At 48.4% G+C, this 20,741-nt stretch overlaps 1 protein-coding gene across 1 annotated transcript in view; it reads left to right on the forward strand.

Moving 5' to 3' along the window:
* The window catches only part of RBM19 (RNA binding motif protein 19), a 141,437-nt gene that overhangs the window by 73,533 nt on the left and 47,163 nt on the right, over positions 1-20,741 (forward strand). The window lies entirely within an intron of this gene.

The raw sequence follows: 20,741 nt of genomic DNA on the forward strand, positions 1-20,741 counted from the left end.
AAGAATCAGTAGATACAGTGTGATCATTGAGTAGACCTATATAGACATATATGCATAGAAAAAAAAATGGAAGGAATGCACCCAAAATAAACATTGTTGTTGGTGAGTTTTTAGGCACTTTTTATTTCCTTCCCCATATTACCATGCATTTGGCAAATTACCTACACTGAACACAGATACCACTTTAGAATCAGAAGAAAAAATATTTCTTCAAAATAAGACAACTGTTCATTGCTCTATCAGTTGTCAGGGGAGGCAAGGAGGGTGTTTCATGAGATACTCAGGTTCAAACTCAAGACCCATTTCACTTTTAATAAACCTTTTGAGTGGCTGTCTACATTCTCTCTTCCCCATCTCTGTTCAGCATTCCTCTTTAACTCTAAAGCTGACCCTTTTAAAAACCTAATTGCATTAAATGAAGCCAGGACAATACTGCTCTGCTGTCTTTTTGCCTAGCACTTTATATCATTTCAAAACTCTTTCTTACACAAAACTCTTTTGAATCTTACCCTATTAGCAAGTCAAAGTTTTACTCTTTCAAAATTCTTTCTCCTGATTATAAAACGAATCTCATTCCCAAGAGTTTGGGAAATTGAGCAAATGCAAAAGAAAACCAGCCCACTCCCCACTGGGCAGCAATAGCAATCCCGTTTCTGTCTGCCTTGCCCATCATTTTTTCATATGCCTCTGGAGGCAGGGCTGGTATTAATATCACCACTGCACAGATGAGGAGATAGCAGGTCAGAGAGGTTAAGTGACTCACCTGAGGTCTCATGGCTGGTTAAGTGGCAGATCCGAGGCCCAAGCCTGAGTTCTAGTCTGTGTTCTTTGCCTGGCTTTGTAGGTGAAGCTTGATGTAACCCCCAAATAGGCATCTCACCTATTCATAGGATGCTGAGAGCCTCTTATCCTTCCAAGTGCAGCGCTTAAAAGCCTTCTATAATGGCTCAGCTCACAGAGTAAGTTACACCGGGCTGATCCTTTCTTTACAGGAGTTTACTATTTAAAGTAGACACGGGTGACACAGACGGGGTTATTCAGGATGTGCGTTGTCACACACAAGCAGAATGATCTCAGTGTTTACCCGACACACGACAGAGAAATAAAGGCTTTCTACAGGGAAATGAGCGGGAAGACCGAGAGAATCACATGGGAGAGGTTTGACTCCAGACAGTGTGATTACACTTTGTGGGGCAGTTATACTCTGCCTACCTTAAATTTAAATCAAGTCCCTTTAACAGAGGTGTGTTCGCAAAAGTTTTTTTTTTTTTTTTTATCCCAGCCTGAACCATACCTGGGCTTCTGTTAATATAGCAGAGCAGCAGCTGCAACCCAAAACGGTCTATTATTAAAAAGAAAAAGTCAGTGAATTTTTTTTAAGGGCCTCTAAGCCTCCTGAATGGATGTGGTGCGTGCTCTGCAATTTTCGGAGGCATACTATATCCTCGGGTAAGTGAACATGACAGCCCCTCCCTCCCTCTCCACCTGGACGATTCCAGCTCTGCCTTGAGAAGTAGAGAGTGATGCCAGGTCCAAACCAACCCTGGCAAATGGGAAAGAAGTTTAAGATCTGCCTGAGTCTCTACCCTCTCCTGCTGTCAGCCCCCTCCCTGCTGGAGAAACATGGAAAAGTGCTGACCACACTCTTTGTACTCCCTGGGGCTTATTGGTGCTTTTCTAAACAAGTTGTGCTAATGTTGACTTCCCCATGGGAGGAACAGCCCAAGTTTGAGCAAGAGAGAGTTGGCTGGATGAATAAAAGCATCCCAGCATCCCAGCTGTGGACAACAGGATGGGGCAGGAGATGGCGGGATGTTTCCTGGGAAGAAGGTTCTTTTCTCTTGCTGGGGATCCTGATGCAGCCTTCCTAGATTGGTGGCTGGGAAATAACCCCATGGATTGTTTCCACTTAAATATTCCATTAAGGCCAGGCCTGGTGGCTCATGCCTGTAATCCCAACACCTTGGTAGGCTGAGGCAGGAGGATCCCTTAAGACCAGGAGTTTGAGACGAGCCTGGCCAACATAGCAAGACCCTGTCTCTACAAAAAAAAAAAAAAGATGGAAGTATTAGCCAGGCATAGTGGTATGCACCTGAAGTCTATAGTCCCAGCTACTCGGAGGGCTGAAGAAGGAGCATGGCTTGAGCCTGGGAGTTCGAGGCTACAGTGAGCTGTGATCGCGCCACTGCTCTCCAGCCTAGACGACACTGCAACACCCTGTCTCAAAAATTACATATATTCCACAGGCACATCCATTTGCATTGGGGAGTGCACAGCATCCCTTGGGGGAAGGATCTCCGATGTGTTCTGAAGTCCTGTGGGACACCCCCGCCCCGCCCTAGGGACATGGAATGGGGCGAAGCTGGCACTTCTAGCTGGTTGGTTTTTGTTTTTCAACCAGTCTCTCCACCGTGGCCAGAGCTTCTCTCTACCATCCCCGAACTTCCCCGACACGCTCGGAAGCCAGTGGGGTGGGGGTGATCGGCAGTGTGTTCTACTCATGAAGAGTCACTCATTTGTATCTCATTTTCGAGTTATTATCGAGCCGCCGGTTGTGAGAGTATTTTGACAGCAACTGTCAGCAAGGTGCAAGTGGCTGCCATCGCCTCCGATTGGCTGCAGACACCTATGGCAGGATGCTGAATAATATTCCAGCCCACCCCTGCCCCAACCAGAGAGCAAGGCAGGGAGGAAAGGGGGTGCCAGGGGAGGAAAAGAAAACAGCAGAGCAGAGGAAGGGGAAACACCCTGGCCACTCACGGCCCAGAGCCAGCCTGGCTCAGCTCCGGCAGCCCCAGAATCATTAGCATTTTTCTGACTCCCACTAGAGAAGGCGGCCGTAAAAGACTCAGATTGTGTCTCGTGTTTTATTTAATTTATTTTATTTGAGGTTTTGGGCAGCAAGGGAGGGGGGAATGAGAGAGGATCCATCCAAACAACCATTTAGGCTTGTCAGAGTTCATTTATTGAATTAGCGAGGTTACCACTCCCGGGCTCCCAGCTGCCTGGGCTCCAGCCCGGAAAGCCAGAGGTAGCTGCAGCCTCAGAGCAGGGAGCTGGGAGCTGGAAAAGGAGGTACGGATCTGAGCGCTGAGGCTCTCTGATCGATTACGCCTGTTCTTTGCTTTTTTCTCCCAGCTTGATTGAAATGCAATGGAATGCGTGTATTTTCCCTTCTTCCTTGAAGACTCCTCTAGCCATAATATAAATCGTTCCACGTGTGTTTCTTTCCAAGAGCCGTGCATCCAGGCAATGGAATAAATAATGTTTTATATTCTCTGCCGTTTACTTAAGCAGTTTAAAATTCGTTGTTTGTTTGGGTTTTGGGGTTTTTTGTTGTTGTTTTTTTGTTTTTCTTTTTTTTTTTTAGTATGAAAAAAATGTCAGCAACACTAGAAAGCAGATGTTTGGTGATCAGGAAGCAGGCACACTTTTGCTTTCAACTGAGGACCCGTGAGGCTGGTCTTAAGGGCAGGGTGACTGCAGGAGAATGCCGTCTTTGTGTTGCAGATGAGGGAGACCATGTGTCATTTTTGTTTGCTACCCCCCAAATTTCCCCACATTGTCTCAGGCTTCAGCTGCTGTGCCCAGGTTTGGGGCTGAGCTGAGCTGGGTGCTATAGAGCGCAGCCCCCACATTCCTGTGGGTTCCCCTTGCCTGTGGGTACCTGAGAGTGGAGGAGAGCCGCAGCTCGGGGTGTGTCTTTCCCATGGCAGTGCTGATCCACCAGGGCACTTTGCCTGCCGGGGGACATTTGGAAATGTCTAGAGTCACTTTTGGTTGTTGCAGCCTGGAGGGTGCTGCTGGCATCTAGTGGATGGAAGCCAGGGGTGCTTCTCGACATCCTACAGTGCACAGGACAGATGAGGCTGAGAGACTGTGGCCTGTAGGGAAAGGACCAGAGGGAAATGTGTGGAGAAAACAGCAGAGGAGCCAGGAGCATCCCAGTGTTTCTGTTGGTCTGCGGGGAGAGGGCTGTCTTCTGCCTGTGGGCATTTCACATGGATGGCCACCAACCACTAAATAACAGCCATGATCACAGTCATTGCAGTGTCCAAAACAGCCCCCCGAAGGCTTTCAAGGGAGTAGTACCGCCCTACCGCCCATTAAGAACCACTGCCTTTATTTCGATCTATATTTTATTTTTCTAGTGCTGACCATATACTAAATGCCAACCTAAGTTCTCTAATATCCTTTTGGTCCTCACAGTAGCCCCACGAGGTTGAAGTTTTTACCTCCATTGTACAGATGAAAACGGGAAGTACAGCTTACAGAGGCAGTGTCCCTGCCTACAGCTAAAATACAGGGAAGACAGGTTGAAAACCCAGCCCTGGCAGAGGCCAGTCTCTGCTTGTAACCACTCTGCTGAGCACTGCTCCTCTGGGAACCTCAGTTTCCTCATCTGTTGAATCAGGGAACTGTTGCCTGTCCTCTCACATGTTTCTCTTAAGAATCTTCAGAGAATGTACATAAAGAGGCTTTGAAAAAAATCATAAACAATGTATGGAAATTGCCATACTGTTCCTGGAAAGAACCTAAAATCATGTGGACAGTGAAGAGCGTTCTTTATGGGCCCCACATGGATAGCTGAGACAGTGGCCACTGGAATATGGACTTGGAAGGTCAAGGTTTAAAGCCAGGCGAGATTTGGGCTGAAATCTACAAAGTGGTTGCAAAGCAGAACCAAATAGTCTTTGACTGATGTGATGTCGGCTTCCATGGGATTCTGTTATTTGTTATGTCATTAAACAGATTGGTTATATAATGTCATTTCAGAGGGAATGTTTGTAAAGCATTGAGTTTTTTCACTAAAAGCAGTGCACATGCTGGCAGAGGCCCCTGACTCAGAATCTTAATAGAGCAGCATTCTCTTCTCTCTCTCTCTCTTTCTCGAGCTGTCTGATGGTTGGCCAGGGAGTGGGGAGAGCAAGTCCAGGGAGCTAACCACAGGTCCGGCTGTGTATCCAGGTGGCCTCAGGGACTTCTAAAAAGTTGGGATGAGCCAGGCACAGTGGCTCACACCTGTAATTCCAACACTTTGGGAGTCCAAGCCAGGAGGATCAGTTGAGCCCCCAAGTTCAACAACAGCTTGGGCAATATAGTGAGACCTACCACCTCCACAGAAGATTTTAAACCTTAGCTGAGCATGGTGGTGCACTCTTGTAGTCCAGGTACTCAGGAGGCTGAGGCAGGAGGATCACCTGAACCCGGGAGGTGGAGGTTGCAGTGAGCTGAGATCACACCATTTGCACTGCAGCCTGGGGGACAGACAAGACCCTGTGACACGCAAAACAGTCGGGATGCCTGGGGCCACCCAGGATCAGTGGAATCAGATCTGCTAGATGTTGGCTTTTTTTTTTTTTTTGAGATGGAGTCTTGCTCTGTCGCTCACGCTGGAGTGCAGTGGCGTGATCTCGGCTCACTACAACCTCACCTCCCGGGTTCAAGCGATTCTCCTGCCTCGGCCTCCTGAGTAGCTGGGACCATAAGTGTGTGCCACCATGCCTGGCTACTTTTTTGTATTTTTAGCAGAGATTGTGTTTCACCGTGTTAACCAGGATGGTCTCAATCTCCTGACTTCGTGATGTGCCTGTCTTGGCCTCCCAAAGTGCTGGGATTACAGACATGAGCCACCACGCCCGGCCGATGTTGGCATTTTTTAAAACACTCCCTGTCAGGTGATTCAGATATGCAGCCATGGGTGAGAAAAGCTCCTCTAGATCGGAGATTGTCAAATGTATCCATAAAGACCAGACAGTCAAGAGGTTTAGCTTTGTGGGTCCCCAGCTCTCCATCAGGATTACCCAACTCTGCCTACGGCTCAAAAAGCAAAGACAAGAAGTCAACAAGTAGGTGTGACTCTTCCAGTAAATCTGTATTATAGACGATGAAACTGGAATTTCATGTGATTTTCTTGTGTCACAAAATGTTATTCTTGTGTTTTTCCTTTCCCCAAAATATTTTTTAGATGTAAAAGCCACCCTTGCTTCGATGGCTGTACAAAACAGGCAGTACAGTTTGCCAACCCCTGGTCTGGATGAACACTGAATTCTCTCTCAAGGCAGGCCATCTGTGTTCCTCTGAGAAACAGGCGTTCATCTCTAAAGTCGTCTGCACTTGCACACCCAGACCCCTCTGTCCTTGGGCTGCACGACCTGTGTGATGTTTACTGTTTGAGAAACTCGTGTTAAAGTTGGAACTAATGGATTTTCTTGGAGGGGGACCCCATAGGATCCCCATCCAAAGAAAATGAGTGTTTGTTCCTCAGGAAGACAAGAGCAAATCTTTGGCGGGCGGGGGCAGGGGGAACAAGAAAAACAACCACATTGTGAAAAGCATCTGTTAGGTCCAAACTACTGAGAAAGGCCACACCACAGTTGCAAGGTCCATGGTGGACTATGCAGGGCTGAGTCTTTATCCAGCACAGGAGTAAGACTCCAGTGCAGCTGTTCATGCATTATTTTATGTGATTACTTATTCAAAAAAGCCTTGGAGGAATCTGCTTCTATCTTAATGGGCCTGGGTCTGTCACTGGTTAAAATGGCAAAGCTGGCCAGGCACAGTGGCTCATACCTCTAATCTCAGCACTTCCGGAGGCAGAGGCAGGTGGATCACTTGAGCCCAGGAGTTTGAGACTAGTTTGGACAACATAGTGTTGTCCCCATCTCTATAAAAAATTTAAAACTTAACTGGGCGTGGTGGTACATGCCTGTAGTCCCAACTACTCTGGAGGCTGAGGTGGGAGGATCTCTTGAGCCTACAAGGCAGAAGTTGCAGTGAGCTGTGGTCACACCACTGCATTCTGGCCTGGGCAACAGAGTGAGACCCCGTCTCAAAAAAAAAAAAAAGACAAAAGGCAAAATTGAGAGAGGCAATATAAAAGCATATGATGTTAAAAGTCTTTTAACTTAAAAAAATTCAAACATATAGAAAAGTTGCAAGAATATTATAAAGAGTTCCAGATACCCTTCACTCATATTCCCCAAAGTTAATGTTTATCATTCTCTCTATATTCCCATACTGGTTTTTCTGAACCATTTGAAAATAAGTTACATACATGATGCTACTTCACCTGTAAATATCTAAGAGTATATTTAAAAAAAAAAAAAAAGATCCTTTTTATACCTTATAGTATAGCTATCAAAACCAGGAAATTAACCTAGAGACAATGTTATTTTATCTCTAGACCTTATTCCAAATGCTACCACTTACTCTAATAATGTCCTTTGTAGAACCGGAAACAACTGATTGAGAACCCCATCCAGAACCACACACTGCATTTCATTTTCGTGTCTCTTTACTTTTCTTTAATTTTGGAAATGTTACCCTGTACTGCTTTCTTTTTCACAACCCTGACCGTTTTGAAAACTACAGGCCAGTTGCTTTGTAGAAGTTCCCCGATTGGGTTTGTGGGATGACTCATCCTGATTGGATGGGTTAGGATTCTTTTGTAGAAATACCAAAGATTTGTCCCATTGCTGGCGATGTTGTCTTTGATGATTTGGGTAAAGTAGTTTCCGCCAGATTTTCTCCACTAGGTTGCTATTTGTCCCTTTGGAATTAAGAAATATGTTGGAAGATACTTCAGGACCCTGAAAATATCCTGTGTCTGGACTTACTTTACTAGTTTTAGCTTACACTGAAGATCCTTGCCTGAATTATTCATCACTGTGCTGGTGGCCAACTGATGATTGTGTAATTCCATCATTCCTCCAACATGACATTCATTGATGGGTATTCTCCCCGGGGAAGGGCTTTTCTCCACATTCCATCTCCTCATATTTATTTACTTTCTTATTTTTTATCAGTGTGGGGTCAGTGGTTATTTTATTTAATGAGTTACAAATCATTATTATCATTACTTATTTTGTTTTGCAAATTGTCCCCAATTTGACCAGTGGGAACCCCTTCAAGGTAGATTGTGTTCTTTTGATGTGCCCCCATCATTTTGGGGGTTTTTTTTTGTACTCTTAAGTTATTCTTTCTTAAGTGTTTTCTAAGAATATATTTCAGATTCGTCTTCTACTTTCTCAGTGCCAGCCTGGAATCAGCCATTTCTCCAGGGAGCCCTAGTTCTCTGCAGTGGGTGATGGTATTTAGAAGCCAAGGTCTGGGTGCCAGGTGTGCTCATTGCTACAGGGTCTCGTTGCCTCCAGGACAGAGTTTCCCAACCTCGGCACAACTTGGGCTGTATAATTATTTGTGGTGGGAGACCGTTCCGTGCATTATGGGATGTTCAGCAGCATCCCTGACCTCTACCCACTAGAGGCCAGTAGCACCCCTCACCCAGATATGACAACTAAAAATGCCTCCAGACATTGCCAGATGTCCTGCAGGGATAGAGGTGGGTACACAGAATTGCCCAATTGAGAACCAGCCTGTCTTAGCAAACAATACATGTGTGTGTGTCTGTGTGTCTTGTGTGTGTGTGTATATGTTGTGTGTGTGTGTGTGTGTGTGTGTGTGTGTATATATATACTTTTTTTTTGAGACTTTTTTTTTTCTGTCACCTAGGCTGGAGTGCAGTGGTGCTGTAATGGATTACTGCAGCCACAAACTCCCATGCTCAAGCAATCCTCCCACCTCAGCCTCCTGAGTAGCTGGATCCACAAGCTTGCACCACCATACCCAGCTAGTTTTTTATTTATTATTTTTTGGTAGAGGTGGAATATCCCTATGTTGTCCAGGCTGGTCTTGAACTCCTGGGTTCAAGCTGTCCTCTCACTTCAGCCTCCCAAAGTGCTGAGATTACAGGCGTTAGCCACTGTGCCCAACATATATATTGTTAGATACACAAAGGGATACGTATACTTCTATCTCTATTTCTGCATCTGTATTAAAATGATGAGTTCACACAGACACCTCCAGTTCCTGTTCAGGGTTATATTACAGGGTTCATTCTCTCCTCCCCCCTTTTCATATTTATAGCTGCCTTCTCAGGCAGTGAGAAACCTCCTCCTTTTATCTAGGGCCGGTGGACAGGCAACTGAGTTCCCATGACGGCCCCATCTACAGCATGATGGCATTGTGGGAAAGAGCAGAGACTCAGAAACCAGACACACCTGGGTCCAAATCCCAGCTCAACACTGATCAGTCTCATGGCCTTGGCCAGGTTACCTAACCTGCCTGATTTCCTTATTTGTAAAATGGGAAAAATATCTGTAGGCACTGTTGTGGAATCACTGGTTGTGGAAAGATAATAGCTGTCTTTGTGATTGAGAATTTGGAGTCAGTCACTCTGCCCTGTTAGTGTGCAGTGTTCTGCTGGAGCCTTCCAGAAGAAAAGAGAAGACGGACGACGAGAGGGATTGTTTCTTTCTCAATATTTGATAGGCCCCTTCTTTTCCCTCTTCCTTGACTGATAGCACAGCCAGTTAATTCCAGCAGACACCCTGACCCACATGTGGCATCAAAGAGGGTTCTGTCTGCACTAGACAGCAGCTTCGCTTGCTTTCCTGCCAGAACTGGCCACCCCCAGCCCAGGCCTGCGTTGTCTAGAACACCACCTGTAATCAGTCAGTTCACCATTTCCCACTGTCACTGTCACTCTGGTAGCCACAGGTGACTTCTTGAAATTTCTGAGCAGGAGTTTTCTTTAGAGGGGATGACCTGCCTTTTGCATGTCCTGTTCTTCAAAATTATCTCTCTGTTTCTTCTCCCTCATTCCCCACAACCTTTCTGTGTCTGTCTCTCTCTCTCCTTCCCTCTCTCTCTCTCTGTCTGTCTGTCTTTCTCACCTTTTGCCTTTTCCCAAAAATATTTAGTCTTGGCAGTTTTTTAAGGCATCCCAAGGGCTTCATGTTGCCACCAACTGCCTCTCCTGGGAAAAATAGGGCTGCTTTAGTATAACACCTGACCACACAGGGCTTGCAGACTCTGCATGAGAGCTGGGTCTTGAACTCTTGCCTCTCTGGACTCTTAGTGGATCCAGAATTTCTCCAATGGTGTGGGGCATCTGAGGGTACCTGCCAGGGAGCTTCATTTGCCCAGTAAGCACATACTTTTATGTAGATTTTGGGTCACTGGGGAGGGGCTAATGGGAATCCAGAGGGGTGAAGTACCCCGAGCCGCTCCTTGGAGCCACCCCGGGGCTCAGCACAGGCCCCACTTCCCATAACTCTCAGTCTTCTCCCTCTCCCTGTGCCTCCAGCTCTCATTCAGAATCCACTCAGCTCCAGGGCCTTCTCTGGTTCTTTTCAGTACTGAGCAGGCTGTGCAAGTCGTTCGTCTTGAGATTCCTTTTACTATGAGCCTAGAGCTCCTTTCAAATAAAATATGCTGGTTCTTTACCTTGGAGGAGGAAGAGTTTGCTAGAACACAGAATTCTGGTGATTTAGGTTCATACGTTAAGGTTTACAGAGCCTTAAACTCCCATGAAGGTGGCCAGGCCATTCCTTCACTTCACACAGGGTGCCAGTGACTTGCTCAAGGTCACTGAGCCCCATGGGCCAGGTTTGGGACAACTTTCAATGGCCGGTTGAGACAGAGAACCATGCCCTCCTTAAGACACCTGGTGCCTGTCCTGTGCAAGAGGAATGGGGTTCTCTTTCACCCCAAGCCATGAGGCCCCAGCACCTGTCTCCCCTGTACACCTGCCCCTCACTGTCTCCTCATCCCAGCTGCCAGAGCCCTTCTCCCCTTAGAGGGGAGAGCACATAAGCTGACAGATCTGAGACAGAACTCCCAGAGAACAGGGGCCATCAGGACTCTGTGACCAGTCCATGGGGGCCTGGAGGATTTGAGGACAGAAGCTCCATTATAAGAGGGCCCAGCTGCACCGCATAGCCAGCAGCATAGTCAGTGACGGTCAGGGCATGTGTGCACCCCCAACGGGTGGAGGGCATGTGGGTCGTCTCTGCAGGAAGGCTTTGCTTCTATCCCACAGAATAACTGGGCCTCCGGAAGAGACACTACCAGGCCTCAGTTCTTTCCAAGAGTTGGTGTTGCAAGGAAGCAACATGTGGTTTTTAGAAGGAAGGATTTTGTCCAGCTTGTGAAAGACCTTCTCTCAAGTCAGGGAGCCAGGCCAGTTGTTCACACCCATCCTCCAAACCATTAGTTAGCAGAGAAGGCAGCAAATTTTGCCTTCCTGTCCCGGCCATAGTTTCGTCTTCCATGCAATGGGCCCTTGAGGGAAAGAGGGAGGCTGCCAGGCCAGGGTTTTTATTAATATAATCTGTCACTTTAAAGAAAGATACTCTAGGCTCTGGATGCAAAAGGGAGGTAACTGGTGGCCAGAGGAAGACACCATTTGGTGTAGACGTCCCTGCCGTTTTTCTAATTCACTTGGTTCCTCCCCCAAAAGCAGAGAAGTCAGGCATTCCCACCTGGGTCCTGGAAAAACTGTTTTCACTCTTCCATCTCCCCAGCCGTGGGCCTCCTCTGGCTGTGGGAACTTAGATTATTTTTTGGAGGTAGAGACACCAAGCCACACGACACTTGTCCTCCTTCTTCCCTTCCCATGACAGATCGTTAAATTATTCCAGGGGAGCCAGAGCTCTGAGGCTAAATTACTACAACGGCCGTATCATGGCAACTGTACCTGTCTGTGGTTCTGCAGCTGCAGCTACCAAGAAACTCGCTCGAGAAAAGTCATTATCGGAGCTGGGTGGGGAATCCAAGACAGTGCGTGTTCCAGAACTCCCTCCTGCCTCCTCAGACCTATTAGAGCAGTGCCCCAGTTGAGGCAAGCCTTGCGTGTATAAGGAAGCAAATTGAGGGGATGATGGTGTTCAGAATGTGATGTGGGTACTGATGTTCACAGCCCAGAACTCACCAGCGTTTGCAAACTAAGGGACATTTGATGACAGCAGTGTTTTTAGGAAGGGGGCAAGGCAGAGGCTCTTTCTTTCTACGTTCCTGGTGTTTGCCCTCATTTATTCATTTCTTGAATTATTGAGCACATGAGAAGGCCGTGGGAGATGTGTTGTTGGCCAAGACCAGTGAGACCCCTGCAGTCATGGAGCTGATATACAGGTGGGGAAATGGGACAGTAAATCAGAGGCGTCAGAGAGTGGTCACGCGACGCAGGCTTGTTACAGGGCGATGGGGTTGAGGGAGCCTGGGAGTGTAGCTCGGTGGGCCGGGAAGGTTTCCTTGGAAAGGTGTCTTTGACCTGAGGCTTGCAGAGGCCAAGGCAGGGGGAGTGTCAGGTGTCCCAGCCCTGAGTAAGTAGGGCTGTAGCCCAGAGTCTCGCCGTTCACAGCTGTGACATCACCCTGTTCCCCTGAAACTGAAGCCACTTGAAAGATGACCCTGATGCAGAAAAATGTTTACGACAAGGCTCACAGAACAAGAGCTGTCGTACCTGTCAGGATCTCAGCTAGAAACAGAATTCATGTCGCTGTGTTCAGTACTTACCGAATGGATCTTTACAGATGCGGGTAGGATCGTGGAACCTATGAGGAACCAGTGAGGGGTAGGGGATGCCACAGCGTGCCCAGAGACCAACCACAGCAAACAGAATCTGTCACCTCAGGGGGTGTCAGAGCAGATAAAAAGACAGGATTTCCCATTTAATTTGAATTTTAGATAAAATTTTTTAAAGTTTTTTTTGGTATAAGTATGTCGCATACAGTACTTAGATGTACATGCAATACGTATTGGTTCTTTTTCTGGAATTTATACTTAAGTGGGCCTTCTTTATTTTATCTGGTGGCCTTCATCACCACCCCTGCCTGGGACCAGAGTGACAGGCTTGGGGGAGACAGTCAGAACCACCACTGAGCACAGAGGAAGGGCTGCCTGTGAAACTGTCATTTTGGAGGGCAGAGCTGCTGTCAGAGAAGGGGCTTCTAAGCAAGAAGACACCAGGAGGAAATGCCTCAGCCCCTCTCTGCTCACCCTCCACCTGCCCACCAGGAGTCATAGTACTGCCCTCCGTTGGGCATCTGGGAAAAGGGCAAATGGAGCCGTGTACAAGCTGGGGTGGAGGAGGGCAGTATTTGTGCCAGGAGACTTAGGCTAAGGAGGGTTCCTGCAATGGAATGCTGGATGGAGCCCAAGCTCCCCGGCAGCCTGGGGAGGAAGGGAAGCAAGTGATTCTCCTGGGCATTATGGATAGGGGGATCAAGGCAGAAGAGTGTTTTCTATGCACTAAGCTCTTAGGAGGAAGGAATGGGCAAGCCATCCAGCCATGGTGGGTGGGGCCAGTGTTTGAGGTGTCAGTGGGTTTTCTTTTTCCCCTTAAAAAAAGAAAAATCCACATATATATAAAATGTATGTATGATCATTTTTACAGAAAAGAGTACAGAAAAATGCTAAACGTCTGTCTTGTTTGTTCTCTCCAAACCAGAAGACCTTAGGTACAGATGACCCCAGGGAGCTGGGACAGCAGGACAGGCAAGGGACAGGTCCATACATAAGTGTGTCATTGCAGCCACTGCAATGAACGTAACATGCAAGAAATGTACAGAATGTGGTCCAGAATTGCCCACTGGTGTCCTGTGCCCTGGTGGACCCCACAGAGCACTGCCCCAGGCTTTCACTTTCCTTCCCCATGGATTGAGCAAACTCCCAGGGCAGGATGGGTAGCCAGGAGGGCCAGAATACTGGCAGGGACGAGGAAGCCAAGTGCTCACAGGACCATCCACCACAGCTGCAGCCACACTGCAAGACGGCGGAGAGGGGACACATGGTCTAGTTCTTAGTTCTGCCTTCCACAGGCAGCCCCTGCAGTCACTCCAGAACTATTTCTCTGTGGGCCACTCACTCGCATGTGTGGACTCACAACAGATACACATGCATAGACACATACGTGCGTCTCCTCCCCCAATCTCACCCTCTCACCCGCCTTTTCTTTTTCAATTCTTTGGCTCCTGGCTTTTTTTCTTTTCACTCAGTCGCATGCCTTGGCTGTGGTCCAGTTTAGGGAGCAGTTTTCTAATGTGCCTCCGCATAGGTGAGCTTGTGCGGCTCTCCTGCCATCCCCGTGCTATGGGACGTTTGCTGAGTGATGGTGAGTGTATGTATGTGTGTGTCAGGGAGAATGGATGTACCCTCTTCCTTCTGGGCCCCATGTCTTGCCACTCTCAGGGCAGAGTGTTAAGGTAGCTTGTCCCTTCTCCTAGTCACTTGCACAAAAGAGCCAGTATTGGGGCTGCGATGGCCAATGCCAGGTTCAGCTGTCTGCAGTGGCAGGATCCCTGAAAACTTATCCGTCATTAAGGCCCCTTCAGATAAATGACACATGGGGAGGCAGAGGTAGAGAGGCCTAATGAGGCTTTGTGCTAACCTCCCTAATTACCAGTTGACTTGATTTTCTCACTGCTTCTGCTAAGTGCCCCCTGTAAGTGCCTGATGAAGGAAAACAAATAACTCAGGGAGTGAGGAGGTCAAGACACCTGGTGCTTAGGGTGACATGATGAGCACATAGTGGCAGAGAGGGGCCCTGGGCTGGGGATACAGTGGTAGTATGATGCCTAAGGAAGGAGTGAAGTGTGGATGGGGAAGAGATCAGTTGAGAACAAGGGTCGTCGAAGTTTCTGTAAAGGGCCAGAGAGTAAATATCCTAGCTTTATGGGCCATGTGATTTCTGTCTCAAGATCTTCACCTCTGCCGTAGCTTGAAAGCAGCCGTAGACGAGACGTAAGAGAATAAGCATAGCTGTGTTCTAGTAAAATTATATTTACCCCCAAATATTTAGTAGACCAGATTTGGCCGGTAGGCCCTGGTTTATTGAGTCCTTGTCTAAAAGAACCAGTCATTTTTTTCCTTTTTTTTCCTCTGTATCATTTAAAATGGGAATTGCTATCCCAGTGCTGAGGGACATTAGAGAGCAGGAGCTGGGCTCACTCTCCCATCTGTTCTGAACGTAGTAGGTGCCTGCACATAGTAGGTGATTTGTAACTGAGTGAGGAACCAAGCCCAACTTGGATTCTGAAGACCAGTCTACATGAGCTCTCATCCTGGGGCTGCTGTTCTTGGAGCTACTGTCCTTTTGCATTTCTCTTGCTTTCGTTGCTGCCTGCTTGTAGCCGTCTTGATCCTCCCTTCAGCTCTTCCTTTTTGAGGGCTGTTTTAGTCAGGATGGACTAGACACATTGCAGTAACAACTTAGCCTCAAACCTTAGTAGCTTACCCTAGCTACAGCATATGGACACGTCCAGGAGGTTCTGCTCCACATAGTCACTCAGGCCCCCACGTTTCACCATGGTTGGGGAGGAGACAGCTGCAGCACCACACTCAGGCCTCTGCTTACACCTCACAAGCCGGACCTGGCCACAGGGCTCCCCCTAACTCCACCTCCCATTAGGGTCTGGGAGGGGGAGTGGGAGCCATAGATACTTGGTAAGCAGGTAATGCTTCTTCTACGGTAACGAGCCCCACCCCAATGTACTGTCAGTAAAAGTTCCTGGGACGGCACAGTTCCAACCTGTGGGTCTTTGTGGTTCACAGTCACCAGTGGTCACTGGTGTATCAGAGGAGGGCCTCTCCCCAAAGGAAACCTTGTTTCAAGTAAAATCACCTCCAGATCCTAGAGAAGCTTCCCTGTTTTGATTTGGGGAGAGTGAGACAGGCCAAGCATCCTTGTGGCTGCAGGGGCAGCCCGCTAGGGCATGGGGCCTTGGTCTGTGGGCTCCAAGTGCCATCTCTGTGGCTTGACATTTTGCATGTAGGCAAGGGCAAGCACCTTCCCTTTCCTCATGTATAAAGTGGGATCTCAGCTCACTGTAGCTTTAACCTCCTGGGCTCAAGCATTCCTCCTACCTTAGCCCCTCCAGTATCTGGGAACACAGGCGCACACCAACACGCCCAGCTAATTTTTATATTTTTGGTATAGATGGGGTTTCACCGTGTTGCCCAGGCTGGTCTTGAACTCCTGAGCCCAAATGATCCTCCCACCTCAGCCTCCCAAAATGCTGGGATTGCAAGCATAAGCCACCATGCCCAGCCCCATTTTACTTCTTCCTGAATACTCACTATGGGCCCAGCTTTGTGTTCATTGCCCTAGATTTATTATCTCTTTTAAGCCTTAACACAACTCTGTTGAGCATGGAGACCAGTGTCCCCATTTCACATATGGACAAGCCAAGACCAAGTGGAGGAGAGAGGCTCATAAGCACCGGAGGCAGCTGGACTCCCAGGCTCACACTGGTGACCCCCACCTCCCAGCTCTAGACTTCCCTTCTTCCCAGTGTGGGTGGGGGCCACGCCTAGCATGAGTTACAGATTCTACCCAGCAGTTACTGGAGCAACCCCCCACCCAGGTATAGAAACATCTGATCCAGACAGAATTTCTGTTTAATGGGGACTTGAATCCAGCCAGAGAATCCTAGTCTGGTTTTCATTATCTCCCACCTTGCCCCATGAGGGTGTGAAAACCTTTGATTATTTTTCCTCTAACAATAATTCCCCACCCCACACCCAGCCCGAGGCACACGTCACCACAGGCCTGCTGGAATAGTCGCTGTGAAAACGCTGTGGCCACACTTCTGCATCTTCCAAATGGAATAGAGGAGGAGGAAGTGAGGACGGGAGAGGCGCGGCCGAGATTCACACAAACGGCCCCTCTCCTGTGCGTGCACAGAGGCAGCCGGGAGATAAAGCACATCCTGGGCTTTGTGCATCGCCAGAGACGCAATCATTGACTTTTCCCTCTGTGCAAACTTTGCAAATGATGCTCTTTAATGCACTTGTGAGATAAACAGTGGCTATTGCAAGGGGCCTCCTGGCCATTGATTTTTCTCTTCTTTCTCTTCACTTCTGCTTCAGGCTCCTTGGTTTTGCTACACCCCAAATCCTATCTGATCCTAATTGGGTTTCTTATCAAGAAAAGAGCGTCCCACCTACATACACCAAGAAGTCCAAGGGTGGTCCCCACTTGGGCTGTCACATTTGCGTGCTCTGACTCACATGTTCTGCCTTTTCCTATTGCCACCAGGAATCAGCCTTCCAGAGTCCATTCCTCTTGGTCCTGGACTCCAGGGCACGCATAGACCAGATTAGACCTCTTGGGCTCTCAGCTTCTGACTGACCATCCAATTCTAAACTTTTGTAATTGAATCGAGTTATTTGTTGGTTTATTTGGCCTCAAACAAATGGTCCGCCTTGCAGATTCATTTCAACCCTTCCCTGCGTCTTAAAATTCACCAGTCATCCTGAGCTTGGGGTGTTTTATTGTTGTTTTATTTCTCAGACTTTTAAAAATGTTTGTCCAAGCAGGGTGAGTTGCTCTCCTCCCCATGAGCGCTGGCAGGCTCTGCGGCATGAATCACTGGCTCCTGTGCTCTCTGTCCCCTGACACGTCCCTGGGAGGCCTCCAACACTTTCTGTCCAACGGCCGCACCGTGGCTTTGCCGCTTGCATCTTCTCTGCAGAGGCGTCTTGGCTGTCATCTCCTGGTTGACAGTAGACCTGGCTTTCTTGAGAAGCTCAGATGTTGAAGCTACTCAGTTACCTGAAGTACACCCCAATCTGTACCCCGCTGGTCTGGAAAAGTGGTCTCCTCACGGCTGTGACCTCTTAGTCTAGGACTTCCCAGGGAGACTCAGTGACCATGCCCGCTCCCTCTTTCCAGCCGTTGAGCAGGGCCATTTGGATGCTTGGGCCTTTTGCCAAGGGGATGGGTAGCATCTGAACTGGGCTTTCTAACATCATGGGGGTTCTGGAGTGTTCCTCCTCATGGCAGGTGTCAGAAGCCTCTAGAATGCAAGCTCTTCAGAAGCCGTCCTCCCATTCCATCATCATCTCCTCAACCTCTTTTTCCACTTGTGCCATCATTTCCCAGTGGCTGGCAGGCTCCAGCTAGAACGTAAGAGCTGAGTTCAAGGGCTGAAGTTGGTTACTGTCCCCAGAGTGGGACACAGTGTGCCACAGCAAATCCACAGTCAGACAGACCCAGACCCAAGTCCTGTGACCTGAGATAAGACCTCCCCTCGAGGTCTCACATGCGTCGTGGGAGGCCTGCCGCCCAGCGGGTCGGCTGTGGGCCTGAAGGGAGGCAGCGCGTGTAGAGCGTTGGGCATGGCCACGGCAGCTGCTCGGCAAGTGCCGCTTCCTCCCACTCACCGTTTCTTATTTTAGGTACTGAGAGTCCGATCATGAGAGGGGCCAGAAATCAGAAAAGCCACGAAAAGACAAGCATCCGTTAATAACTCCATCCATCAGCACACCACAGACACTTTTTACTGGGCAGCTACTGCGTGCCACGTGCTGTCGGAACTGTTCTGGGTGCCGGCCATTCAGTAGTCCAGCAAGGAAGAGCAACCATAAACAAATAGAGGGGAAAAAATGCACAGTAGAATGCAAAGTCCCGTAACATCGAGGGGACAAATGAAGCAGGGTGACAGCAAATGTTAGTCGTGTGCAGACAAGTGTTCTGGGTCAGAGCGCCTTTGAGGTGACACCCTCCACCTTGCTGCTGTTCTCTGTTGCTTAAGTTTATCAGGGCAGTGACTGGGTTTCTAGGCTCATCTGTTTGTCTCTGTGCTAAGCAGATCTCCAGGGTGATGGTGAGATGTCTGGCTCTTGGCTCTCTGGTGCATAGCACTCCCCACTTAGTCCAGACACGTGTGATTCAGCTCATCACCCGCACAATGCATCTCAATTTCTCCCATCACTGAAAAATGAGGGGTTTCCCCAGTAAGTGACTTTGCCACCTTATACCTTTAAGTATCAACCCTCTGAAAATGCTGACCATTCAGTGGAAATCTTCCTAAAATACACAGTGCCTTTTCTAACCAGTGCAAGGAATCCTGAGCCCAGGCCACAGTCTGGGGACATGGTCAGATCTGTTGAGGTGTGTCTGCTGTTTGCCCCTGTCCTAAATAGCCCTAGGCTGCTGTGCTTTCTCAGTGGTTCTAATATGATGTTTTGATACTTTTTGTGTAACCAAGGGGTCAAAAAACTAAAGTCCACGTCCCCGTCGTCGTTTTTATAAATAAAGTTTCATTGGCATGCAGCCACACCCACTCATTTACATATCATCTGGGGCCGCTTTTGCGCTACAGGGCAGAGTAGAGTAGTCGCAAAGCTAAAATTATTGACTGTCTGACTCTTTATAGAAAAAATGTGTGTATCCCTGGTCTAATTCATGGCTGCTAGTTGTCACTTCTCGAAGCCTTTTGGGAACCTGCCAGTATTAATCCCAGTGCCCTTTTCAGCTCCTCTGGGATGAGAAATTAAATAAACAAGTTTGTTTGTAAAACAAAAGTAAATAGGCTTTCAGTGGGTGGGCCATGGGGCAGGGCCAAGGGCTTTCCCATAGGTGACAGGCAGAAGCTTAGTATGTGGGTTTCAGGCATCATTTTGTTTGCCAGGGGCTCTTTTCTTTATTTTGGCTTCTCTGGAGTCTTGAGGGGTGGGTGACAACATCTCCTTGTGCAGGCTGTAGTAGTCATGTGGCCTTAACAGCATGTGACTTGCTTTGCTGTAAGCTCCTTGTTCCCTAAGTCTCTGTGCTGGTCCCTAAATGGTGGCATTGCCTCACATTCCATTTGTGCCCCTCAAGAGGACTCTGGTTCCCTGAACCATATGCAGGGGCCTCCTGCTGCCATTGGAGGGCCCCTGTCATAGAGATGCCCTCAGGAAACCATGTAGATGTGGATGTTGAGGTGTGTCACCTTGTACTTCTCAGGGAGGTCAGCACCCTGATAGTCCCAAACGGCTATGTCGCGAATCTCAAATCTCTCTGAGATATCTTCCTCTTGACCAGTAAGCAGGAGCTGGTGTTGGTGACTATGCGCTGCTGCTTGGTGCTGTTACTGCGGAGACAATACGTGGAGAGTTTTCTAATTTCCTAGGGACGGGAACTTTCTACCTACAGAACCCTGCAAGCTCAGTGGAAGTTCTTCCTGTATTTGTAAGATACAAACCCTACAAAGCTCAGTGGAAGTTCTTCCTGTATTTGTTGCTCTACTTTTCCATTGACAGCCCCCTTATTCTCATCACCTGCTCTCCTCGTTCCCTAGGCAGGAGAATCCAGGTCATTGGAAGATTCTTGCCTTAGCTCGAGGAGTCAAAACAGACTGGGAGAGCAGCACAGTGCAGGGCTGGTGCAAGGCAACCCAAGGCCATCTGTATTCATGCTCTGCAGACCACATTAGGGTTCTGAGCACTGAAATGGATCTGAGCCAAATCAGCGTAGGTAGGAGTCGTGGCAGGGGAAGGAGTGGGCACAGTGTGGAGATAGCAGGTGCTGAGAAGTTGAGCGGCCACCCTGAATCCAGCCTTTTCAGGAGGCGTGGCTGGCAGCTGGCAGCAGGCGGCAGGAGTAGGGGTGAGCCAGCGACACAGTGTGTCTCCCTGCTTGCCATCGCCTGCTCACTCTGAAACAGTAGGTCGGGCTCCCTGCTCTGTTTTACAAGGGAGCTCACCCCATCTTCTCCTCCTGCCTCGTCACTAACTTGGTTTCCACCCTCAGCCTTCCAGGATCCTGAGACTTCATCTTCATAGCAACCTCAGGGCTAGTTAAATCCAGTACCAGAGGTTTCTAGATTTGGTGTTGACGTGGAGCAGCCCTGGGGGCCCAGTAGTTCACCCTTAGTGGCTTTTATTAGAGTGGCAGCAGAAATGGACAAAACAAAGGGTATCAAGTTATGCACAATGTTCACCACAGCTAGTGACTTCCTGGGTTCTCTCCATCTCCTCTTGGAGTTTCTGGAGTTACCGTGGAGATATCAGGCCTGATGGAGATAATAGCAAAAAGCAAGATATGCAGCTGATTAATTCTTGAACCATTCTAAAGCTAACAAGCGAGCGGCTGGGTTTTTTCTGTTTTTGTTTTTGTTTATCCTCTTTAA

This window comes from Trachypithecus francoisi, unplaced genomic scaffold, assembly GCF_009764315.1.
Source record: "Trachypithecus francoisi isolate TF-2019V2 unplaced genomic scaffold, Tfra_2.0 Lachesis_group11, whole genome shotgun sequence".
In the NCBI taxonomy this organism is placed as follows: domain Eukaryota; kingdom Metazoa; phylum Chordata; class Mammalia; order Primates; family Cercopithecidae; genus Trachypithecus; species Trachypithecus francoisi.